This window comes from Mauremys reevesii, linkage group 6, assembly GCF_016161935.1.
Source record: "Mauremys reevesii isolate NIE-2019 linkage group 6, ASM1616193v1, whole genome shotgun sequence".
NCBI classification, from domain to species: Eukaryota; Metazoa; Chordata; order Testudines; family Geoemydidae; genus Mauremys; species Mauremys reevesii.
In genome coordinates this window covers 37,039,726-37,062,488 of record NC_052628.1, presented here as the reverse complement: position 1 = coordinate 37,062,488, position 22,763 = coordinate 37,039,726, and the positions used below count along the sequence as shown (strand labels likewise).

The following is a 22,763-nucleotide window of genomic DNA, read 5'->3' as shown; positions in this document are numbered from 1 at the left end:
AAAAATAATGGCACAGAAAACAAAAGGGAGCTGACTTAGCTGTAGTGGAAACTAAAACGTCAGGGGCCAGTAAAGGCCAAAAAGAAATTATAAAAGTAAAAACTTTATGGAAAAAAAGAAACAAACATAATCTGATCTGGTACATTTTAAACATAAAAGCCCCATATACATGCATCAGAAAAAGTTGTTCTTGTGAAGCAAGGCCTGAAGGGAGACCCTGCTTCTGTAATAACCACTGAGCTGTATGCAAGAAAATAGAGTGGCCACTGCTATGTCCCAAATGCACCATTATCCAACTACCTGCTGGCCTGCTGTAATTATAGCGCTTTGGAACAAGATAGACTGGCGGGGGGGGGATGCCACCCATGTGCATGGATATTTTTCTTTTATTGTACCTGGCTCATCTGAATTATAATGTATTACAGTTCATGGTATAGGATTTTGTGCCTGCAATATTGAAGTGCCCCATAGAATAGAGTACCTGTACTCACCCTTGGCATCCAGGGGCAAAAAAAAATGTTAAACATTGTGGTAATGTACTGCAGCAGCAGATGATTTCAAAGTAATCAAATCATGTGATGCTGAATACCCTGATGGGATCATTTCTGAAGCTACCATACTGCTACCAAGTGCTTCTTTTTCAATTTTTGATCACAAGGTTTTACTGAGCTCCCATGTAAATATGGTAAATAAAGTAATAAAGTATGCTAAGAAATCCTGCCTCCTCCAGAAAGGGACATTTTGGATCTAAATTTGATGCAAACCGTTTTCCTGCTAAAGTCTTAGATAGCCCAACATGTACTATATACATACACATATAGATTCAAGAAGGGTTAGAGGTGAAAAAGGACAGCGCATCCAGTTCATCCCCTGCCATTGCAGGACTGTTCTCTATGGTATATCTTTCTAGGGTTTTGTCTGTTCTAGGTTTAAATGTCCCAAGCAATGGGCCTTTTACTGCTTTCTTTGGAAGTCTATTCTACAGCTGAATAGAGCTCACTGTCAGGATTTTTTTTCTCCCTAACCTTCAACTAAATTTGCCCACACTGCTGATAACAGATTTTCAGTGTTCCATGATCCCCAATTCAGAGTCCTCTGCTTCCCCTCCAAACTGCAGGCCTGGATTCTGCCTTAGTCTGTGTCTGACTATAGACACTTAGACATGTGTTTAACTTTAGTCACCTGAGTAGAGCTAGAGCCAGTCAAAAAATTTACAAGTAAAAGTTTAGTTGTCAGAAAATAAGGTCGAACTGAAAAATTTTTGCAGAAAATTTTTGCTTTTGATCAAATGTTTTTATTTTAATTTTTGTTAAGAAGTTGTAAGTTTTTCTATACTTCCCAATATTATATGACTATTTTCAACTGGAAAAATATGGGAAACAGTTAAATTGAGGAATAGTAGTTTTTCCACCCTAGTTTTTTTTAATTATTATTATTGTTTTATATCATTTGCCAGTTGAAAAACAGTCACAAAGTGTGAGAAAGTGGGGGGAACATCCCACTTTTTAATTGAATGATAAGAAGATACGGAACATGAGTTCCCTCTTGTTTTCCCATTCCTTCCCTTTTTCCAGTGGGAAAAATAGCAAAACAGGCAACATTTGAAGCTGAATGCAACACATTTTTGTTTCATTTTATTTTAAGGTTTCCAATATGAAATTGAAATGTGACCAAAAATTTTGATAGTATTTTTTCTCTGCAGAAAAAAATCCATGGGAAGAAGTCCTATTTTTTCACCAGCTCTTCATGTGAGTAGTCCATTGAAGTTAAATTCCTGGATGATTTTAAGACTTCCAAGTATAGTCCACAGTTTCAATTGCAGTTAACGTGGATGGAATTTCATAGAATCATAGAATCTCAGGGTTGGAAGGGACCTCAGGAGGTCATCTAGTCCAACCCCCTGCTCAAAGCAGGACCAAACCCATAATTTCCTTAAAAGTTTCAGTAATTGTAGTCTTGCAACCTCCCATCCCTTAAGGTGGATGATCATCCATGGATGACAGTGGCAGTGGATGCTGGAGAAGAGATGGATGCCATCAGAATTATTGTACATAATCACTCTTGATGACATGGTGACACTTCAGCGTAGAAGCGACACATTGGCTGCTGCATTTGTGGGAAATCAATTCTTTTGCAGTGGGTAATTCCAACAGTGCATTTGAGAAGGGGTGACTAGATTCCAAATTAATTAAATTATTCAAGCAGGTGGTTCTCCCTTAGCACATGGAATGGATTTACCTTGAAAGTAGGTTACCATCAACTAATACAAAATGAGGTCTTGTCAGATAAGTGGGACATGATTGGTTTGTGAGAGACCAGATGGACTGGGCTTTGAATGATGATTACTGTGGAAAAAAACATGTTGATCTGGACTGGAACAAGACAGAATGGGGCTGTGCTGCTGATGACGACATGATGGACAAACCAGCCAGCCCCAGGTATTTCTTTGCTGACATGGAATTGGACTTGTGACTACTACTCTACCAACACTCAGCTACATTTGGAGAAGCAAAGATATTACCATGAAGTGTAAAATGAAATTGCTTGTCTCTTGTTTTCAGCATCTTGCTATAAGAACGAGAGACATGGATGTTAGAGAAACAGGACATTACAATGCTTTCTACCTTTGAATTGAAATGCCACAGGCAATTGCTGCAAATGAGCTGTAATTGCTTGAATTTAGAGCATAACAGGAGTGATACCTGATATTATAAAGATGATCAGATGATAACAACTTGAGTTTGTGGGACATGCGGGTTGAATGAGTGGAGAAAGATTGCCTAAGCATGTGTTGCTGGGATTGGTCCCAGGGACATGGGCTCCAATGGTGTGGTTTGATGATGTGGTTGACTGGAGGGATGAGTCTGGCACACTTCTCAAGGCTGTGTAAAGACCACAAAATGTGGAAGAAGATTGCTGGCCAATGTCTCATGTGTGTTGTGTTTACTGTTCATTGTGATACGACTATGGTGCTTTGTACTATGAGAGAATGAAATGAATTAACATGTTTGTACACTGGTAAATTCTGCTTAGCCCTGAACTCTGCCCCATAGCTTTTAGGATGGTAACTGTAACCCAATAGCACTTGTTGGAGGCACACACACAAAAAGACAATAATGAAGTTTTTCCAAATGAAACCAAAAACACCATGAAACCCTTCTCCTGCCAGGGGCCTTATACCCGAGTTTTTAAAATTGGTTCAATTCTCCAAAGAGGTGTCTGCCTCACAGCATACCATTATTGGCAAGGAAACAATATACAGGGGGAAAAGAGAGTTATTTTCCCATCACTTTCCAAACAACACCTCCCACACCACGCAACCCCTAGCTCCTTCCAGATTTCTCCCTTATCCTCTGGAGTTGTTGTTTATATAGTTCCCTTAAGTCCCAGCATACTTTGCTTCAGGCTAGTACTACTGTCATGGCTGCACAAGGGACTACAATTACCAGCAGTCTCTGATCTGGATGTCAGTGAACGACTGAATGAACACCCCTGAATCAGCCTTGTCCCTCATTACTGAAGAAAAAGTGGTGCTCCAGCCCACATCGCCCATAAAACTTCAGTCTCAGAGCCCTAAAATCAGAAACAGCCTTGTGTGTTCTTCCAAACCCCAAACTGCCTCTCTGAGACCACTTTTCTCTCCCTACAGTGATCATGGCCCCTTCACACAGATGTTGCTCCTTGAACAGGTAGTACTGGCTCAGAGGAGTTTCCATCCAAAACCTCAGAGGTTCAGTTCATGTCTCTACACCACCAAATTAGAATACATTTTATGGAGAAAACATTTCTTCACTGAGCCTGTTGGCTGTGGGATCTCAGATTTGAAGCTGTGTCCCTAGAGTGTAGTTTGAAAGGATTACTTAATAATTATACTGTCCTGCACATATTGTGACAACACAGCTTCAGAAAAAACGCCATACTTTCTAGAGATGGTCAAAAACCCAACATTTTTGTCCAACTCGTCATCCTCCCCAAACTTTTTTGGTTCTGGTACAATACAACCTGGTCCAAACTATTCCAGGATAGTGCAGAACGAATTATAAAACCACTCTGCTTTGTCTCACTCTATAGTGAGAGCAACAACAAAACTTTAAAACAAAAATATTTATCAGAACCTCTCAGCTTTGGTGGTTTAGATAAAATAGAACTCAGATATTCAAACCAGGAGAGGGTTGAAATATCAAAACTTGACCAAAACAAAACCTCAACAGCCTGCCTCTTGTGTTTTTCTGGGGGGATATGGGGCGGGGGATCATTGAGTTTATGCTAAGGAGCAGTGCACTGCATATGTGAATGGCATGAAATGAAAACCTTTTAGTACAGATCTTGACTTCAGAGCTTTGTGGAAGCAGCAACTAAACATGCTAGTCAATAAGACTTGTAAATCCATTTACAGCATCTTTTAGATCAATTTCTGTTCTGATTCCTTGTACAACATTGAAAACCTGCCAAAGCCCCAAGACATTCTTATCCTGTGGTGCGTTTAAAATAAACCACTCAATCATCAACAAACACTGCATACTTCCCTCCACAACCACAAATTGTGACTGGTATTTTAAGTGCTATTAAAGCTAAGGAGTGGAATGTTGGGAAAATTACAGTAAGTCGATATTAAATTCCTCCTCCTCCACCCAACTGTTGCTTTTGGATTAGTCTTAAACAAATGACTGATGCAATTTTTAGTTACTATCATTTCTCCCAAGGGAAGGTTTTAATTGTGTACCAGCAACATATTGGCTGTGAAGATGAAATTCAGAAAACAATGGAAAGCCAGTGCAAGTGTATGTAACTTTTTTACCAGAGGTTTCAGAGGGGGAGCCATGTTAGCCTGTATCAGTAAAAACAACAAGGAGTCCTTGTGGCACCTTAGAGACTAACACATTTATTTGGGCATAAGCTTTTGTGGGCTATAACCCACGATGGATGCATCTGATGAAGTGGGTTATAGCCCATGAAAGCTTATGCCCAAATAAATTTGTTAGTCTCTAAGGTGCCACAAGGACTCCTTGTTTTTTTTTAATCATAGTTTACCAAGAATCACCACTCTAGTTTTTCAGTCTTTATGGTAAGCATTGGACAAAATGTTTTACTCTAATCTAGCTTTCTTAGTTAGATCTAATTCCTCTATTATTTCCTACTGCAAGGTTAGACCCAAGTCACTTCCAAAAATGACAGGACTTAAGTGCACTAGAAATGGCTTGATGGTAATTACAGCACCAGCTAGCCTCTCTCTGATGACTGGTCTACATATAGGGTACAAGCCTCCTATTGATACAAGCTAAGGGAGTTGTTGATGTTTCATCTGAAGTAGCAAAGGCCGGTGTTAGATGTCCCAGGGTCTATCTGGGCTGATGACCCACAGTGATGGGTTTTTACATATGCTCTCATATTAGATTTGATTCTCCTCTTTCATCCAGCCAGGAGTCAATGGAATTATACCAAGGTAAAACTGGAATCCAACCTAATGACTATACCAAAGCCTTTCACCACTGTTCCTGAGTTGGGAAAGTCAAACTGCTTTTCAGCAGCTTTACAAAGCCCTTGCATCATGTCAGACAGGATCACCGTGAAAACAAATATCAGAGGGGCAGCCGTGTAGTCTGGATCTGTAAAAGCAGCAGAGAGTCCTGTGGCACCTTATAGACTAACAGACATATTGGAGCATGAGCTTTCATGGGTGAATACCCACTTAGTCGGATGCATGAGCTTTCGTGGGTATTCGTGGCTCCAATATGTCTGTGAAAACAAAGGGCAACTTCACAAGATTAGCTAAGAGCTTTAACCTCTCTTCTCTGGATCCTCATTTTGTAGAAAAAGTTCTAAGCAGGTATTGCTCATAACCCATTTTTAGCCTTAGGTTGGGGGGGGGTTGTTTTTTTACTTCTAAAATAGCTTTGGTGGCGTATTTCTACATGGAGAGAGGAAAAGAATTATTGTATTAAAGTTTAGAATAAAGCAGGTGTATGTCAGGCTTTCATACCACCTAGGGCAGTTCTGGCTTGTTTTAACTGCAGAGTTAACTTAAGTGTTGCCTCTAGCCCAAGCCCCATCTACACACACAATCCCTTTACGCGAGCTGCCTTACCTATTGGGGTATAAACCACTGCTTGAATTAGCACAACTCATCAGCTGCTAATACAATCACCGTGCAGCTGGAGTGTTATTTCATACTGCGGTCTCTTGCTTGAGCTAAGCTAACTCAAATGTAGATAACGCGTGTTAACTCTGTAGTGAAGACGTAGCCTCACAGGGAAGCTCAAGTGGTTTATCAACATCTTCATAATTTGGGATGGGAATTACTAGCTGACAGATAGTAACAGTAATCTATGCATGGCTAACACATGTTAAACACTGGCTAGATGTTTTAAAAGTCTTTTGAAACAGCTGCTGCTGTTCTTTGCTGGAGTTGGGTGAATGTTTCACAGTGGACAATTTATTTAATTTAGCCCTTCATACTAGATCCACAAACAGACTTAAATGTTTTCATTATTCGGAATTATTCACTGAATAATGCATAGGAACATATTGCAGCCTATGTATTACTTGTGAATTATGGGCCAAGGCTTTCGCTTACTCTTTATTTATAATTCACTAGTCACGCTGATTTGTCATGAAAGTCACAATTTTTTTTCTGCACTCTGACAGGAACATTCCTAACCCCAAGAGTTTTCAAGTTGGCTGCACAAAAGGCAAAAACATATTTGCAACATATAATTTTATGCACATTCTTATGATTTTTTTGCATGTATTAATTGTAGAGGATGGTGAAGAAAAGGAGTTGAAAATAGTGCAAATTCAAATGAATTTTCTTTTATTTGGAAAAATGTTTGTCAGTTTTTAGCACAATTTTGTCTAGTTCTGCTCTGCATCAGTTGGGTCTACAGATAAAAACAAATAACCTTCAAAAGTTCTCATTACACTTGACTATGCTGACAACTTTCTGCTCAGTGTAACTTCATGCTATCTGGTTAGCTTTTACAAGTGATGGTACAGACACAAATTAGAGAGATTAAGGGTGAGAATATCAAGTGCACCTCAAGGAGTTGGGTACCATTTCCTATCAAAAGTCAATGGGAATTTGGCTCCTAATCTCCCTTAGGCTGGCTTGATGCTGGGTAGAAGCTGGTATTTATAAAATGCTTGTTTTTACAGAGGTGAAATAATTGTTTTATTATTGGGCAATAACAAATAATTGTGTCAAATTAGTGTTCTCTATAATTAGATCACACTTTTTATAATAACAAATAATTACAATTCATCAAAATGGTATCTTTCATAAAAAAATTTAAACAACATTTTTCATTTACAATGTCACACATTTGGGGGGTATTAATTGTTAACTGAAAAACAAAAGTTTTCAGGTTTTTTCCTCTCCTCTTTCTCTCCCTGTGTTTCTTCTACCAACCCCCCTTTTTTTCCATTTAGCCACTGCGAAGAGGAGGATGGGAGAGAAAAAATGGAAGAAAAGAAGGAAAAAAACCCGCCAGATCTGAAAACAAGAATATTTTCATTTTGGACTCAAAAACCATTTGTTTGATTGAGATGAAAAATTGGAAAATTTCAGTAAAGTAAAAGCTTTCTGACAAAACTTTTGTTTTTGAAAAATTCATTTTTCAGCCCCAAAATGCTTCAAATAAAAACTGTTGGCCTGTTTTACAAATAACACGTGCCAGCAATGATCAAGTGAGCATCTAGCAACCTGGTTGGCAATATGCTCTAAACACTGCTATGCTATGTACAGTGCTGAGAAGCATGCTGAAAATGAATACTGCAAAGTTTCAGCGAGTGTTCCCCATGTTGCATTAACTCCAGGGTGCACTGCACAGTTCTGGGATGGACTACTCAAACAATCGATACATTAATGAACTATGGTCAAGTACTTTTAGCCATCAAAATGGCCCTTGCCTGCACCATTGCAAAGACATATTTGCTGTTTGGTTTGTTTCTTAAAAATGTCAGTAAAGATTCAAACAAATGATTTTTGCTTAAAAACAACAGAGGGAATGGAAAACACATTTTACAATTATTTTCATTTTGTAATGACATATGTGTACCTCTCTCAGTCATGTGGTTGTCCATTTAATTTCTGGTTTTGCCCGTTTCTCTTGCTCTAACTTAGAAATTGTTTCCATGTTTCACCCAATTGACTTCAGAGACTGATATTAGTACTTTGCAAGGGGAGAACAGATCCCTAGGATGAGTTAATATAAACTTTACTATCCATTAACTCTTAATTTGTTATCATTCCAAATAGATAGAAAATTCCAGAGAGGGAAATTCCAAATCAAAGAAACTAGGAAACACGCAGCCTTGCTAGAACCAATAAAGAATACAAAAGGGACTAGGGAAGAATGTGCATGTCCAGAGGCAGTAGAGAGACGAAGAGGGACAAATAATATTGAGGTCAGACTCTCAGAGAGAAAATGAACATGCACAACTTTGCAGAAAGAGTTTAAAAAATTACATGGCAACATGGTAAAAATGCTTCCAGGCCTACAACCATCAGGGAGAGAAGAGAAGGAGCCTGGCAGCATAAGCTGTAACATGCAGATGGGATGCAGGGAGCCCCGAACTCGGCCAGAAACCAAACAAGAGAGGGGGGCTGGGTCAGAATAATCACTAGCAGGAAAAATACAGTAAGCTGGAGGAAAGATGAAGGCAATTAAGTCTAAGTAGAAGAAGCAGAAGTAGAAATAAGCTGTGAATGCCGGCTCAGAGCTACTTCATGAAAGCATTGAAAGATCTGATTGGAGTCCTTATAAATAGGATTTTTTTGTATTGGTCTATTGCAAATGTACTTTGAGAGATAGGTACTAAATCCTCAGAGGAATATGTGGGCTAAAGCAGTGACTTCCCAAAGCAGGGAGAGAAATACTGAAATCTCTTTCACAAAACCTTGCTCCTTTTAACTCCTTCATGGCGGGAGTGTCAACTATGGGAAGAGCAGTGACAGTCCACTGGTATCAATGAAGCCTTTCATTTCTTGAATGAAAGCAGAGTGTATACCTATGAAACCAGGATTTGACTATATCTTGTAAGTTATTCCTATACAAAGGTATGATGCAAGGGGGAAAGATGGGGAGATACTGTCACCTCTCACAGACTTCTGTGGAACAACAAAACCTATTGAGAATTTCTAAGGCAAAATGCCCAAACAAGGTTTAAGCTTCCTTTGGGTGACACTCATGCCTCTGCTTCTGCTGTGAGAACGCAAGTGTGGTGCAGAGTGCTGCAAGTGAAAGGTAAGACTAGCATTTAAAAATATTACAAGGGGGGAAAATGGAGTTGCTGGGGTGACGCTAGTTTACATAGATGGGATTTCTCCACTTCGAAGGGATAAATGTTTTGGGACTGGGAAAAGGAAGCCAGGCAACAAGGGCTGGATATTTCGCTCCACTTTTATTGAGAGAAGTGAGCAGAAGCCTCAGACATCTGGCAAGGATGGACACTGAGACAAGGAAGCAGTAAGCCCCTGGCCACCTCTGCTTAAACACAAACTGGTTTCAGGAGAGCCAGGTGGTGGGATTCTGTTATTGCCTTTGCTGGGCTGGTCCCACAGCATGATCACCTCCAACCAGAAAATATTAACAGGAAAATTCAGGGGAGTTATTGCTGCCAGAAGCAACATTAAATCCTACCCGTGCTGTTCTCTTCCCAGGAAGCAGGGAGATGCTTGTGGAGAAGGGGTGTTTAACCACTGTTCAGGGAGCTGTGCTCCCTAGGGTTTGGAGGCTGCAGTGCCTGCCTCTTCCTGGGCCCAAAGACTCTACTCTGTTGAGAGGAACTTTCATCAGAAGCTCCCTGGGCATCACCTCAAAGAGATTTCTGAGCCTGCTTGTCTGCCTCTTGCTGGGCTTACTACCAAAGGCATAGTATGGCCCCTAGGACTAGCATTTAAAAAAAACACTTGGGAAAAAATGGAGCTTCCAGAACTGCAGCGGAAACTCAAATGTCAGGGGTTAGTAAAGGCCAAGGAGAAGCTATAAAAGTAAAAACTTCATTGGGGAGGCAGAGGTGTAAACAATATTTGACGGGTACATTTTTAATATAAAAGCAACAAACTGGTGAAATGGGTCAAGAAGCAAGCCCTGAACAAGATCCTGTGTTTCTAATAAACATGTTATTGATTTTGTAGGTGCTGGAGTTTTAACCTAGAAAAATTACAGTGAGTTTCCCCAATATCCCCAGTGCTTTGTTATCCAAAACATCTGCCTGCTTGTAATTACAATTCTTTAGAAAAAATGCAGAGAGAGAGACTGAAAAATCTACTTGCATTTTTTCATCCATTGTGTTCAGCTCATTTGAATTATAAAGTACAACAGCTGATAGTGTAAGATTTTGTGCTTTGAATACTAAATTCACTCACGTGTCTATTACCTGTACTCACCTGCAGTGTCTATTGAGGAAAAAATGTTAAACATGAAACAATATCGTACCATGAAAGATGATCTCAAGGTAGTGGAATAATGTTGTGAAACACCCTGATAATAACAATAGCTGGAGCTGCAGCTATTGTGCAGCTAAAGAGACACTGTCAACTTAAAAAAAATCACTTCTGTATGGAATTTTTTTTTATCTAATATTATTACAGGTAACACCTAAGATTACTGTAACTGAAATTAGAGACAAAAGTTGTTTCTCTTTTTTTCCAGTGGCCTAGTGATTGAGTATAAGAATGGGAACAAATCTTTCTACCTAATGCCTTAGTATATTTTTCCAGAGTCCATTTTCACTCAGATAATTTGTACCTTTCCTCCACCAACAGCCTTCTTTCCTAGGTCCTTCTCTTTTCCTGTTTGACTCCATCCTCTCTCTCCTCCCCTTCCCTTCCCTTTATGCCCATCCCCCTTTCTTCCTTTTTCACCCTTCCTCCTCAGTTTCATCCTTCCACCTCCATTTCTACAACTCTCCTCTTCCTCACATCATTCAGTGTCCCACCCACCCCATGTTCCCACGGAGCATGAGAATACCATGGGAGTTTCATGTAGGGAAGAGCTAAGTATAAAGTTGCAAGTTCTTCTCTGTCCTTCTCTGAAAGCCAGGGAAAGAGTCACCAGTCACTAGATCTCTTCATTCCATCTTGACTGTCTTCCCTCCAGAGTAGAAAGTGAAGGGAAAAGTTCTTCCCTATCTCTCACTGTGTCAGAGGCAGGGGGACCTAAGCCCTGATAAGTTTCTGAGAAGAAACTTGGTCTAATGGATTAAGCATGGTGCTGGAGTTGAAGAATTTTGAGTTCTATTCCCTTCTCTGTTAGTGGCCTGTTGTAAAACTAGGGCAATTCAAATCACATTTTTGGGTTTCACTTTCCTCATCCGTGTAATGAGGATAATACTTATCGACATCACTGGGGTGTTGTAAGGGTTAAATAATGTTTGTACAGTCATAGGTGCTGGAACTAACCATGCTGTGGGTGTTGCCGCACCTCCTGGCTTGAAGTAATAATCACAACCCTGTTACATGGTTTCCGCCTTCAGCACCCCCACTATAAAAATTGTTCCAGCATGGCTGCGTACAGTCCTTTAAACATGTGAAAAACTGGAGTGGCAATGTTTATCCTTTTCTCCATGCTAGGTTTCTGCTGGTGCTGCCAGCAGAGTGGATATCTGGCTGTGTGGCCCAGCCAGAGAGTGGCCAGATGGGTGAGTATCCAGCACAGAGTGAAAACAGGTAAGTGAATGGCAAAAATGTTTGTTCCTGAGTGCTCATCATCCTGTCACTGAGATAAAAGAAAGAAATCCCTTTGTCACATAGTGAACAACAGTTACAATATCCACTATATACATTACACTGACTATTACAAAGTACTGCAAGCTCTGTTAACTGGAAGAAAACTATATGGCAAATACAAAAACTGTGTCTCCTTTCAGCTGCAGAAATCCAATCCAGCCACGTCTTGGCCTTTTTGGCTATTTGAATGAGCTAACTTCAGCGTGTGTGTCATGCTTTGTTGGCATTGAAAACGTCTTGCGCGTCAGCATGAGGATGCAAGGGCACGTCAAGGCAATTTGATGGCCTAGATGCTCTTGTTCTCAGAAGGGGAATATCAGCACAGAGGAGCTGTTTAAGCAGCAGCACGGTTTTATGCCATCTCTACTTTGTCTCACATCACTTATGAAAGTCCTTGAATAGAACTCATGTAAACAGAAATGCAGATGCTCTTAAATTAGTGTGTGCACTTGGTGGCACACCGCAAACATACACTAATGTTCTCAAGCTCTGGCCCCTGAAGGTTTGCATTTGAAGACAGCTCCTTGCATGAGCCTATTTTCCATCTGTAGCAGAGAAAACACAAGCTATAGAGAAGCACAGCCGACAGCAATATACACTGAAATTAATAAAACTTGGAAAGTAAAGCAGCAGGCTCCAGCCTAATAACCTAGTGCAACGTGCTGTCAAATGGGAGACTTGGTTCAGATTAGCTACCTTGGGTCATTTGTTCCAAGAATTAGCTAGGACTGGGAGCATCACCGAGGTAATGATCTTAGCCCTCAAGGGAAGAGTGCAGCACACATGGCTCTTCAGCACCCCAGCCCAGGCAATGGGCTGAGAATTCTTCAGCAGCTGCTTGTTTTCCCTGATACTGGGTTGTTGTACAATGATGCCCAAACTGGGGATGGAGGAGAAGGGCAGGGAAGGTGAAGAGTGACGGGATTAAATGGAAATTACCTCCAGTGAACTGGGGATGAACTCTTTACTGAAGGCCTGAACCTTCAAGGTAAATCAATGAAAACTGACAGCACTCAGCACCTCACAGCATTGGGCCATAGTGACTGCTTGGGGATGCAGTCTAGGAAGATTTACAAAGCAACTGCCAATACTGGAATCACTGGTGGGGAAAGAGGAAAGTGGGGAATGACCTTTTTTCTTCTCTAGCCTAAAGCAAAGACTGTGACCAGACTAAAAGCCTGTGGGCCAACAAACCTCTCTCAGAAGTCGTCCCACTGAAGTGAATTGCATAAGGGTTGGCGCATCAAGCTTTAGTTATTAATAAAGATATAGGCACAAAAAGGTGCTGCAACACAAGGGTTCTCCCTAGGCTTTCATCCAGTGCTGCCAGGCCTCAGTTTCCTCCACATTGATCCACCATATCTGGCAGGGTGATTCAGGAGGACACACCCCACCAGCTAAACAGAAGTCGTCCTCTTCCAGGGATTAACAAAACAAGAGTCCAAAGAAGTCAAAATGCAACCAGTGGTCTGTTTGACCATGCCAGGCTCAAGTAGTTGTCTTCCCCTTGGTACTGGGGCTTCCTGTTCCCCTTCTACCAGGAGGCTTTGTGCCCATTATCTCAAAGTGGACACAGCTAGGAGTAGGAAAGCCCAGTCCTCCCTTTATCCCATGTGTCAGTCCCCAGACCCTACACAGAAGAGCGGACAATCAAGAGGAGCTAGGAAAGGTTCCAGACAGGAGATGCATAGCAAAGCAAGGGGAATAGCTTTAGGGATAATATTGTTTTTCTTATTCGAATACAGTTCCTCATTCAGCATGAGAAGAAAGTGACTCTTTCTGTGATTCATTGTCACATGACACTGATCAAGTTTAAAAAGTTACCCAGTTTTAGCAGGAGTCCTAAATTGCTAGTTAGCTTTACACTTTCAGGTAACGTGCCTGGGAATCAGATTCAGATTCTACCTAGAGATTCCTAACTACTTACAAGTGGGGAAATCCATTAATATACACGGTCACCTAGAATGAGCACTCACGAGTACAGCATCCAATGCTAGGAAAAATGTTATATTGTTTAGAGGTGATTGGTGGGGAGTTAGAACCTTGAGGGAAGAGATAGAAAAAGAGAATGAGGAAGCTTGAAGAGCACAGGCATTGCAAGAACTGCAATGCAGGAAATGTGAGCCATCAATGCAGTGAGTCAGTGCGGTTGTCGGGAAACTGAATAGGGTGTTGGTCCAGTGAAATCAGAGGAGGCTCCATGTTGCAAAATCCACATCCAGATTTCAAACCCCACTAAGTTTGGGACTGTTCAGGGCCAGAGTTTTGAGTTGCGTCATCCATCTGGGTTGTGTCATCCAACAGTCGGAAGACAGGATACTGGGCTAGATGGGCCTTTGGTCTGACCCAGTATGGCTGTTCTTATGTGCTTATGTTCTTATATAGCTACGTAACATGGCTGTTTTAAGAACCCAAGTGCATCTTCTTTCTGCATTTCTTGTCCTGCCACTTTTGAGCATCCTAATTTTTCCTCTTTTGGAGGCTGATGCTCAGCTGTATACAAGTTTCTAAAGTGACTATTAAAAATGTGATTAGTAAAAAAAACCCCAAGAAAATAGTGTTATAATAGATGGTAAAAAAGTGCTACATGCCAGCAGTGAACACAAGTACAAGATGTACCCCAGCACTCCTCATGCTTGGACGTGAGCTAAGTACTACAGCAAATCTTTTAAGGCTTAAAATTAACTGGTTCACAGATTCAGCCAAAAAATAAAGAAGCTAGAGATAGGTTTGAGGCTGGCTATTTGCTAGTGAAGATGCATTATAGCTGTCAAGGCCATATAATTTTATTGTGAACTCAAGAAATTCCATCACTAGGGAATGACAGATCCAGCACTTCTCAGAAAACACTTATGAAATGACTGGATCTAAGGGGAGAGATTCTTTTCCCCAGCTCAGCCCTGTATGCTGTTGCAGAAGCATAAAAGCAACAAAGAATCCTGTGGCACCTTATAGACTAACAGACGTTTTGCAGCATGAGCTTTCGTGGGTGAATACCCACTTCTTCAGATGCAAGTGGTGGAAATTTCCAGGGGCAGGTTTATATATGCAAGCAAGAAGCAAGCTAGAGATAAAGTGCTTCTTTATCTCTAGCTTGCTTCTTGCTTGCATATATAAACCTGCCCCTGGAAATTTCCACCACTTGCATCTGAAGAAGTGGGTATTCACCCACGAAAGCTCATGCTGCAAAACGTCTGTTAGTCTATAAGGTGCCACAGGATTCTTTGTTGCTTTTACAGATCCAGACTAACACGGCTACCCCTCTGATACTTGATAGAAGCATAAAGAGATCAGAAAAGCCCCTTAGCAGGCCAGGAGAGAATTGCCCCATAAAGCTAGCGTAAAGCTGACAAGGTAGCCATCAGCAGGACGCTTCATAGAATTGTAGGACTGGAAGGGACCTTGAGCCGTCTTCCAGTCCAGTTCCCTGCACTCATGGCAGGACTAAGTATTATCTAGACCATCCTTGACAGATATTTGTCTAACCTGCTTTTAAAAATCTCCAATGACAGAGATTCCACAACCCTCTAGACAATTTATTCCAGTGCTTGACTACTCTAACAGTTAGGAAGTTTTTCCTAACATCCAACTGAACTGCCCTTGTTGCAATTTAAGCCCATTGCTTCTTGTCCTATCCTCAGAGATTAAAGAGAACATTTTTCCCTTCTCCTTGTAACAACCTTTTATGTACTTGAAAACATATGTCCCCACTAATCTTCTCTTCTCCACAATAAAAAAAACTATTTTTTTTTCAATCTTCCCTCAAAGGTCATGTTTTCCAGATCAGGGGTTCTCAACCTTTTTCTTTCTGAACCCATCCCCCAAACATGCTATAAAAAACTCCACAGCCCATCTGTGCCACAACAACTGTTCTTCTGCATATAAAAGCGAGGGCAGCCTCAAGGGGTAGCAAGCAGGGCAATTACCTGGGGCCTCATGCCACAGGGGCCCCACAAAGCTAAGTTGCTCAGACTTTGGCTTCAGCCCTGGGTGTCAGGGCTTGGAGCCCTGGGCTTCAGCTCAATGCAGTGGGGCTTTGGCTTTCTGCCCTGGGCCTTAGCAAGTCTAATGCTGGCCCTGCTAGGCAGGCCCCCTGAAACCTGCTCACAGCCCCCCACAGTGGCCCCAGACCCCTGGTTGAAAACCACTGTTCTAGACCTTTAATCATTTTGGTGGCTCTTCTCTGGACTTTCTCCAATTTGTCCATGTCTTTCCTGAAATGTGGCACTCAGAACTGGACACAAGACTCTATTTGAGGCCTAATCAGAGTGGAGTAGAGCAGAAGAATTACTTCTTGTGTCTTGCTTACAACACTCCTGCTAATACATCCTAGCATGATGTTTGCTTTTTTTTTTTTTTTTTGCAACAGCATTACACTGTTGACTCACATTTAACTTGTGGTCCACTATGAGCCCCAGATCCCTTTCCTCAGTACTCCTTCCTAGGCCATCATTTCCCATTTTGTATGCATGCAACTGATTACTCAACTTAGGAAGGAACACTTTGCATTTGTCCTTATTGAATTTCATCCTATTTACTTCAGACCATTTCTCCAGTTTGTCCAGATCATTTTGAATTTTAATCCTATCTACCAAAGCACTTGCAACCTCTGCCATCTTGGCATCATCTGCAAACTTTATAACTGTACTTTCTATGCAATTAGCTAAATCATTGATGAAGATATTGAACAGAACCAGAACTGATCCTTGTAGGACCCCACTCGTTATGCCTTTCCAGCGTGACTGTGAATCACTGATAACTACTCTCTGGGAATGGATTTCCAACTAGTTATGTATGGTGTATTGTCATGCGGGGGGCAGGAAAGACATGCTGGGCTGGGGCCATGGTATGTAGCACGGTGAAGATTCTGGGCAGCAAAGGATGGGCTGCCCTAACTCAGGCTGCCCTGTCTACTTAAACTGTTCTGGAGGCCTCACCAGCCCCTAGGACAGCCTAGAATCAGGAGGGGGGAAAAGTGGCCCAGTCAGCTCCTTATAGTCCCACTTCCCCATGCTTGCACTTGCATGTACCTCCAATCACACACGTTTTAAATTGTGCAGAAAGTTCTACCTCTGCAACCAAAAGCAGAGCAGGTTTCCAAACGTTCTGTTTGTATCAAACCAGTTAAGAGGTTCAGTTCACATCATCATGTTCAGAACATAATCTGAATCTTTGGCCCTAAAGTGAAGACTAAAGCAGCAGCAGAACTTCTGATGTTGTACATCAAGTATAAAGTCTAGGCAATAGAATTTTTTTATCCTAGTTGCTGCCAACATGTTAGTAGTGCAAATAAGAAAATAGCCTGCAAACTGAAGACAAAAACAAAAATGAACCAAATACATGTTCTCTAGACATTTGCTATGTTAGTAAATAATCTTTAGTTCAAATGCAGCAAGGGAAAATATTACATCATCTTCCTGCCATGCCGTACAAAGAGTCCCTGTTCGGGATCAGTGAATAGGAATGTGCAGCCAGCCTCCTTGTGATTGCCTGCAGGTTATGAATTTGGAAATTGGTGGAAAATTTCAGATTGAGCTTGAACATTTGCTCTCATCTGGACTTTAATGTAACAGCCTAAAGGGAGTGTTGCTCTACATTTTAAATCATACTGAACCTGATGAAGGGCTAGACATGATCCACATGAAAAGGTCAGAAAAGCTGTAAATGTTTATTCTGATGAGATCAGGGAGTGCTTTGATGCCGGTTTTACATTCCATCTATGTATCTAGTTACATAGTACACAGAGCACGCCTAGTGCACGTCTGTTCCAGAAATCTACAGTATACATACAAGGAAAGAAAATGTACAGATATGGCAGATAGCACTCTGAGAGCCTAGGATGAGTGGAATTTGTGTGCAACTGCACAGAAATTTCTTACTTTTTCAAATCATCTGTAGAAAAACCAGGTGGTCAAGAAAAAGGAAGCTGTAGGTTATTGAGTAACAATAATTCATTTAGCATGAAGATAAAGACTTGCCTAGCTGACACCAGTACATAATGAAGATATCCTGACTAATCAGATCTCATAATGGGGAATATATGTTTATATGCATCATGAAAGATATAGTCTAAATGCAATGTGCAAAGGAATGCAGATGAATGTCACCTCAGTCCTTTCAGGGTAGACATATGTCTTTCAAAAATCACCAGTGAAAATGAGACACGAAGAAATCAGCCAAACCATTATGGTATACTCTCAGGAGAAGGAAGTCCAGTAGTGGAGGTATATATGAAGGTTCTCAGGGATTTAAATGGTCACAGAAGAAAGGGAACTGTTCCATCAAATGTATGGATCAGTCAGCTGTACAGATCCTGAAAAACAGATGTTTCTGCCTCCAGCATGATTAGGGAAAGCTCACTAGGCATTTGTGACTCTTCAGCTGTGTCTGCTCTAAGCTTTGAGCACTGTTTCCAAGCAGAGTTTGAACTCTCTAAATGGCCAGTGATTTCAATGGTCTCTGCCTTCCAAACCATTAGAGCATGAATTCAGTGCCATGTGGCACCTCAGAACTTGGACCCCTTGTGTTCAAATGGCATATAGCATAAATCTCTATCTCCAGTGGTTCTTGAGATTGGCCACAAAAATCATGTCAGAACAGACGTAGACAAAGAAAGCTAGAAAGTGATACAAATTATATGATTTTAATGATATTCCAATATCATTAATGGCCCAACTGATCCCCTCCCAGCACACAAAATAAGTGAGCACTTCTAAAAGTCTGCCTGCATGTGAACTACAGTGGGACTGTGCTCCACTTCAAATGATAATGGCTGAGTTTTACACGGCTGTGTTTAACACAGCCATTTTAAACTGCATTGGGCTGGGTAACACTAACATGTGGTTCTTGTTCCCTTGTCTTAAAATATTGCTTACAGTGATATTTCCATGTGATTTGCAGTGTGAACTTTGACAACACATGAATCATTAAACTAACTAATATTCATACTGGTAGCTCACCAACTTCCCCTGCTAAATCTGCGTGAAGTCTGGACGGCTGCCTTAGTTCATGTACTGCTGATTATTTCCTTGGCAGAGTCACTTTGTGATGATTTAGTGAAACACATTGGCTAAAAGACCAAACATGAAGATGATCCTTGGATAACTGACATAAAGAACAACCATAAACCAACCCTCCAGCCTCATGTAAGTGACCGTGTCCGCCAAACATATACATTAGTGACAGGCTCTATCTTGTGGTGGGACTCTATGACAAGCAAATCTCTGCACTTTGTTTGGTCTTCAGCTTCAGCGTTTTTTGCTTCCATCCATCCTGCAATGACATATAAGTGCTGACTATAAAACAAGCTAGCTCACCTGCAGCGCAACGTCAGGAATAAATGTATGAGTATAAATGCCTGGTTGTGTAAGAACAAGTATGGGCAAGAATGGATGTAAGGGTGTCATTCTTTAAAACAAGAATCTTTCAATGGCTGCTCATTAATTGCAGCCTGGGAAGGTTGCACTGATGAGCATTTCAGGTCTGTATGTGATTAGGCATATGAGTCTAAATCTGACATTGGGGTTACTAACAAAACACCCACAATGGCGACTGCATATATTCAGGAATTACTTGGTATTATATCAAAGTGTGAAGGGGTCAGCTCACCACTTACGCCTCTGGGCTGGGCTTGGCGTTGCAGTTGTGTGTCTGCTAGGGGGTGCAGCTGCCAGGTGCTCTTCCTCTGTGGTGGCCTGCCTCTTCCTGTGAATTGGCATCCAGCCAGGTGACTTCCAAGTTTCTTCCCTTATGGGGGTAGATCACAAACAAAAACAGGGGAATTAACACTAACCAACTGAATTAGTTTTTGGGGGAAGCCTCCCTCTCAGGATGTATTAGAATCACATCCTCCCTGCCACCAGGGAGGGATCTTCAGTCAGCTGTTGTTGGGAAAGATCCTTTCTTACCTCTGGAGCTGTGGGTTGAAGGTCTGTCCTCTTCACTGTTCTACTTCCCTTTTACCGCCTTCTCCAGGCTGTGCATGTGTGGCAGGACAGGACAGGGCTGACTGAGCCTAGAGCAGCTTGTTGCCCAGTGTGAGGTTTATACCCTACCACACAAACGTTCAGTTCCATTCATCCACTTGATCACAGATGATTCTATTGACACTGGGTATTGAAACTAAATGATAAATCATAGAATCATAGAAGATTAGGGTTGGAAGAGACCTCAGGAGGTCACATAGTGCAACTCCCTGCTAAAAGCAGGACCAAACCCAACTAAATCATCCCAGCCAGGGCTTTGTCAAGCCAGGCCTTAAAAACCTCGAAGGATGGAGATTCTACCACCTCTCTAGGTTACCCATTCCAGTGCTTCACCACCCTCCCAATTAAATAGTGTTTCCTAATATCCAACCTAGATCTCCCCCACTGCAACTTGAGACAGTTGCTCCTTGTTCTGTCATCTGCCATCACTGAGAACAGCCGAGCTCCATCCTCTTAGAACCCCCCCTTCAGGTAGTTGAAGGCTGCTATCAAATCCCCCCTCACTCTTCTCTTCTGCAGACTAAATAACCCCAGTTCCCTCAGCCTCTCCTCGTAAGTCATGTGCCCCAGCCCCCTGACCATTTTTGTTGTCCTCCGCTGGACTCTTTCCAATTTGTCCACATCTCTTCTGTAGTGGAGGACAATGAGCACAAAGACCAGTCACAAGTGATTGTAGCCCACAGAATATCTAACAGCATTCATTGCCCTGAAACCCATGCAGCAAAATGAGGCTTCAGAGGCAGTCTCACCTCTGTATCGTGGTCTTATGTGAGCTTGAGTTATTTTAAATAAACATTGGGGGGGGGGGGTTGTACTTAGAGGCTGGACAAAACTGAACTCTCCTGACATCAAAGAATGAATAAATTCATATCTCAAGCATTCCGTGTTGAATGTTTGCCAGGGTTTTTATCTGAGTCCAACTATTTACAGTGGCTCTAATACTATGTAAAAGACTTAAGCAAGCCTTTCCTGGGGGACTATATTACTATTTGGCTTTATATTTCTTTCGATGCTTCCAATAAATCATGAACTTCTTCAGAGGTGTCAGAGGGCATCCTGTTTCCTCCACTGCAAATGACAAACTATGAATAATACACACTGCTGGCTTTTAAAAAACAAAAACAAAAAAAACCCAAAATGCATATTTATCTCCAGTGACTCCAGTTGTTGCATTTGGACTGTCTGTTCTTGCAGGCCCTAGTCTACAGCTGGTATAACTAAACTGTGTTCTATACAATTACAGTGAATCTTCCAAATTTAGTTTGCTGGCTGGTCTCCCTTGGTAGAGGGAGAATAGCTGACATGTGCATATATCCTCAGACCCTAATTCAAATCCAGCACAAAGGTATTCAAGTCACTGCCTTTGAAATGGCTGAAACTTTTAGATGGTTGCATACCCAGCTTTCATTATAGTGTTACTGCAGCCTTCCAAATGTTTCACAAACATCTACTAGCATGCAAGCTACTTCACACCCACCTTTCCTGTGATGGTGATGGGAACGAAGAAACTAACGACCTTTTGCTCCCCTGTCAAAAAGTATTTCTTGCTCAAGGTGAGCATCTGAATGGAATTTTGCAAGGCAGATCAATGAAAAACATCCAGCAGCGTCCAGCAGAAAAAAGTGTTACCTGGCATCTGGTATACAAGCAATGTTTTGACATTCTCCCTGCCACAAGGAGTTTATAATCTAAACCAACAAACAGACAAAAATTATACAAAAAAAAAATCAGAGGAAGATTCTGCCTTATATCAGTGCAAGGCTGGTTTTGTAACATTATTATTTATGATAGGTAAATGGCAGCATTTCTTACTTAGGTCAGTTAAAAGTGGTAGGTTTTTTGGAAGAAGCGAGTTGAAGGAGGATGCTAAATAGACAGAATGATACCCCTTTGCTCACAAGAGGCTGAAGGGAGTACAATCATGGAAGAAAGCATGAAAATGAGACGGGCAGACTGTGTGCTTTCTGTTAGTCCCGCCTAAACTGCACACTTCAGTCAGCAGTAGCAGTAGAGGGTGTACCATGTGTTAAGTGGAACACAAATTGTGGTGATAAATATATATTTTGGTAAGAGTAACTGGAATAACAGAAGTTAAGTACATCAATAAAACAAAACAGAGGGGCTCTCCTGCACAGAAATCTGCTCAGAACTGGATGGTGGGGTGGTTCTACATGTAGCCAATTAAGCATCAAACTGCTCCAATCTTGACATGAGTTACAGCAGCCTATGGCTGGCTATAGTCCATAGGAGAATATACATCATCCACGGATTGGCGGTACAAAGCACCCCTCCCATACACCCTAGCACTGCTTTTGTGGGGGCAGTTGGCCTAGGAGTGGGCTCTGGTGGCTTTATGCCATTGGAGAAGTCCCATTAGCAGACAAATTCTCAAATTGGCAGCTGTGGCCAGACCCTGGTACTGTATGCCACTCAGATAAAGGGACGGGACCCAGGACAGAAAATCTGCCCCGAAAGTTTATGGGCCCAGTCCTGGAAACTCTTACTTTGGCAAGTAGACCACATGTTTTTCTCTTTGTCACCCCCTGGCTTCAGTTTGTTAGCTCTTCCTGGAGGAAGATCGCTGTGGCAGTGGGTGCGGTTATTTGGCAGGTGGGTGTGCACTTCAGTTTGAATATTGTGAGATTTGGACTGTGGCTGATCAACTATGGTGGAAGTTTCATAATCTGAGCCTGTAACTGAGGTCACTTTGTCCCTGTGCTGCTTTGTCCTGGCCCTTTCCAGATGTGTTATCTCCATTGGGCGCAGCTGTCTCAGTGGGCTGTGGCTGATGACGAGGCAGACTCTGAGGTAGCTAGGTCCTAACCCTTTAAGTGCCTTTTTGTATTAGAATCAAGAATTCAGTCCAGGAGTGAATGAGGAGCCAGTGGAATTTCTGGGAGTGCTGGTGAAATATGTTGACATCAGTCCGTGTTGCTCAAGCCATGCCCTAGGCTGCTGCATATAGCATTAGCTGCCTCTCCCATGTGCCACTGTACTCATGCCCAGGTGGAGTGAGTTGCAGTATTCTAACCCGGAAGTGACAGAAACAT

The 22,763-nt window shown here is 41.7% G+C and overlaps 1 long non-coding RNA gene across 4 annotated transcripts in view; it reads right to left on the bottom strand.

Annotated features, from left to right (window-relative positions):
- LOC120407804 overlaps nucleotides 1-22,763 on the bottom strand; it is a 58,302-nt gene that overhangs the window by 21,913 nt on the left and 13,626 nt on the right. For 3 of the 4 annotated variants that reach the window (XR_005600262.1, XR_005600265.1, XR_005600264.1), the window contains exons 3-5: nucleotides 19,636-19,849; nucleotides 19,337-19,474; nucleotides 18,460-19,000 (exon numbers count right to left, since the gene is read on the bottom strand). This is a non-coding gene — a long non-coding RNA (uncharacterized LOC120407804). Of the gene's footprint in view, nucleotides 1-18,459; nucleotides 19,001-19,336; nucleotides 19,475-19,635; nucleotides 19,850-22,763 lie in introns of those variants that run through there. The other variant, XR_005600263.1, reaches the window with a different exon arrangement.